Source organism: Dipodomys merriami, unplaced genomic scaffold (assembly GCF_024711535.1).
Source record: "Dipodomys merriami isolate MVZ:Mamm:240054 unplaced genomic scaffold, mDipMer1.0.p SCAF_454, whole genome shotgun sequence".
NCBI lineage: Eukaryota > Metazoa > Chordata > Mammalia > Rodentia > Heteromyidae > Dipodomys > Dipodomys merriami.
In genome coordinates this window covers 526987-530708 of record NW_027206018.1, presented here as the reverse complement: position 1 = coordinate 530708, position 3722 = coordinate 526987, and the positions used below count along the sequence as shown (strand labels likewise).

The window sequence follows — 3722 nt, the reverse complement described above, 5'->3', positions numbered from 1 at the left end:
ATAAATATTATCTCATCAACTCTCAAGGGACTAACGTTATCACTGTTATGAGTTGTTAAAAGCAACCTATGCCCCTTACTCCCTGTCATTCTAGCACATACCATGATGCTGAGATCCTCTGTGATATGATGCACCTACAGGGCCTTGTCCCATGTGCTACCATGCTATATAGACTATCCAGCTACTACTATTAGGCTTGAAATAGACCTTATATTCCTCATGAAGTATACAGCTTAATTGATTTTAAACAATGACAAAATGGACTGAGATTTTATTCTTTTTGTCTTTTTCATGGAAGTGAGGATTAAACTGAGGGCCTTAAACTTACTAGGCACATAAATTGCCACTTGTGCCTACATGCACCCAACTCTTTTTCTTTCTTTTTCAGTTTGCTTTTAATATAGGATCTTGTGCTAACTTCACCCAAGTCATCCTCAGTACCCCATACTCCTTCCTATACCTCTACCTCTTGATATCTGGGATTACATGACTGTGACACCACAGTTTGCCCATTAGACCATACTACTCTTTAGGGGAAAGAGATACAGATTCCTGAGACGTTTATGTGGGTTTGTGTGTCTGCTTGTGTGCTTGTGTGTGTGTGTGTGTGTGTGTGTGTATCCACGTGAACTGTTCTTGATGATTTACTTAGTACTGAGGGTGAATTTTCCTTAAGAATCTGTATTCTTAATTCATTCCACTGAAAAAGAAATATTTCTCTGTGTACTAATGGCTCATAACTATAATTCTAGCTCTTCAGAATGCTGAGATTTTGGGATAACATTATTAATATTATCCCAGGTGTTATCCCAATGTTATCCCAATGTTATGCCAGGTGAGCCAGGAAAAGTCCATGAGACTCTTATCTCCATTTCCTCACCAGAAAAGTCAGAAATGGGGCTGTGGTTTAAGTAATAGAGTAATATTCTTGAGGAAAAAAATAGGAATAGCACCTAGGCTCTTATCAATGCTCAGGACCCATATATAATATCCAGATAGCACTTGTGCTATTACAATGAGCTCTTGTGCTATTGCAAGTCACAATTAAGTCTGATGGATTCTCTCTACAGGCCAGTTGCAGTAAAAAAAATTTTTTTTGTAGTGCTCGCTTTGGCAGCACATATACTAAAATTGGAACAATACAGAGATTAGCATGGTCCCTGCACAAGGATGACATGCAAATATGTGAAGCGTTCCATATTTTTTTTTTAATCTTGTATTACTTCATGAGGTATGTTCTTTCTGGACCATCTTTATGCCTAATTTTTCTCTCTGGAATGATATTGAAATAGAGAAAATATTCAGTGAGGAATTTGGTTTCTGGATCCCTCCCTCATTCATTATTGACATGTTCTCTCTTTTTATTTTTTGGCAGTCCTGGAGCATGAACTCAGGGCCTGCACACTGTCACTGAGCTTCTTTTTTGCACAAGTCTTGCACCCTTTGACCTGAGCCACAGGGCAACTTCTGGCTTTTTCTGTTTATGTGGTACTGAGTAATTGAACCCAGGGCTACATGCATGCTAGGCAAGCACTGTACCACTAAACTACATTCCAAGCCCCATGTTCTCCTTTTTAACATATGTCTAACATATTTAGCTCTGTCCCATCTCTGAAGCCACGGCTACTGCTCTTGAATGTATCCTCAATTTAACTCCTAATTGTGTTTCATTTCCTATAACTGCCGAAATATTTTCCACTCCACCCAAGGAACTATCTTTCATTTTCTTAAATTTCACACTTCATTGGTTAATGTCAAACAATAACTCAACATTACCAGTGTCTGAAATTGAGGACACTTAGAATAATAAATAGCTTTTTCCAATGTTTTTCTTTTTTTTTCAACTCTGGGGATTCAACTCTGGTCTCTGTGCAATCCTTTGCCGCGGACGGGGTTCTGTCGGGACCACGGAGGACACCTAGGGGAGGAACTGGAATAGGTGGGGAGATGGCAAACAGACAACTCACACACAAGAGGAGTGGATGCTGAGTGCGATTTAATGCAGAGAATAACAGACTTTTATAGCAAAAATCTCCATAAGAAAGGGCAAAAGGTTACATAATCTTGCTGCAGGGCTTCATTCTTGGGCGGTCACCAGCTGGTCGCCTGAAAGGGCAAAAGGTTACACAACCTTGCTTCAGGGCTTCATTCTTGGGTGGTCACCAGCTGGTTGCCTGATAGGCACTTGTTTCCGGCTTATCTCTAAGAAATATAATGGGTTTTGATGTTTGTCACCAACTAACCATTACCTTATTTCTATAGAGGCCTTAACTGTCCCATAAGATCTTTTCTGTTCTTTCTTTAATAGTAAACACCAAGGAGACTTAGATTTAGCAAGTATCTTAGTAAATGAAAGACAGTAATAAGAAGTTCTTTCTCCTAAGTAGTTATCTCAGCAATTGCCATACATTCTTTCTGTTCTAGCCGCACCTACAGCTTCTTGTAAATCTCTTACAAACAATTCCTTCTGCTGAGATGACATCGTGAAACCCCCAATACTTTTATATTTAATTATGACTTGTCTAATAAACTCCATAAGAGGGGTTTCAGGGTAGCACTTAACTCTGGTGAGTTAGTCATATTTTTAAGACACTCATGAGATATTTGAGTCGTCAGCACTCTTAAGAAAGAGCTTTGAATAGGGGAACGTTGACAATGAGTAAGTACAATGAACAGCAGAAACAGTAAAAGATTAATAGGCACTCCTATACAGTGAGGAAAAGAAAGGCAGAAACACATCTTTCCCAGGGGCTTGCCAGCCTTTTTCCAGGAGTAGGCCTCTTAGAAGCCCTATTCTCCTAGGTAGACTTCGGTGAAGTCCCAAAACTCAGAGATAGGTCTCTGAAGCCCCTGTCTTAGGTCTGATAGATGGTTTCCCATGCTAAGCAGACTCCACTGGCGTCGGCGTGGCAATCCTTCAGCTCTTCAGCTAAAAGTGAGTGCTCTACCAGTTGAGCTACTGTACTACTTCCATCTTTCTGAGTGGTTAATTGGATATAAACCTTTCATTCCCAGGCTGCCTTTGAACTGGGAGCCTCAGATCTCATCCTCCAGATAGCTAGGATTACAGGAATGAGCCACCAGTGCGCAGAAAATAAATAGCTTTTTTTGGGGTGGGAGGGGGTCCGGTCATGGGCCTAAATTCTGGGCCTGGGCGCTGTCCCTCATCTCTTCAGCTCAAGGCTAGCACTGTACCACTTGAGCCACAATGCCACTTCCGGCTTTTTTTCTGCTTATGTGGTGCTGAGGAATCGAACCCAGGGCCTCATGCATGCAAGGCCAGCGCTCTACCACTGAGCCACCTTCCCAGCCCCAATAAATAGCTTTTTATGTGTATCAGGTGATACACAACAACTCAGACCCTTAGGAAGTCTTTTATCTTCCAGTCTGGCAGGATGTAATCCCACTATATGCTCCGGTAAATAAAAAAATTAAACAGATTCTACAAATGTAATTAGTTCCCACAAGAGTTGGTATGAGTTACTTCCAAGGTGTGAGTGCAAATTAAGGCCTTTCTAGAAGTCAGTGATGCAAACAGAATGAAGCAAACATTAAGGAGAATATGTTTATCAAGAAAGTATGGAGGTGCCTAGGAGCTGACAACAGTGGCTGTATGATAGGAGACCAGAAAGCAGAAACCACAGTCTCACCGCCACAGAACCTAAACCCTACTAGGCATCCCGTAAGCTTGTAAGAGATCCCCACATTCTGTGAGAGACTAT

The 3722-nt window shown here is 41.2% G+C and overlaps 1 non-coding gene across 1 annotated transcript; it reads left to right on the top strand.

Annotated features, from left to right (window-relative positions):
* The first annotated feature begins 1101 nt into the window (after window positions 1-1101).
* On the top strand, window positions 1102-1205 carry LOC138808552 (U6 spliceosomal RNA). The gene has a single exon (XR_011366497.1). It is a non-coding gene; the product is annotated as a U6 spliceosomal RNA (small nuclear RNA).
* Window positions 1206-3722: the final 2517 nt, after the last annotated feature.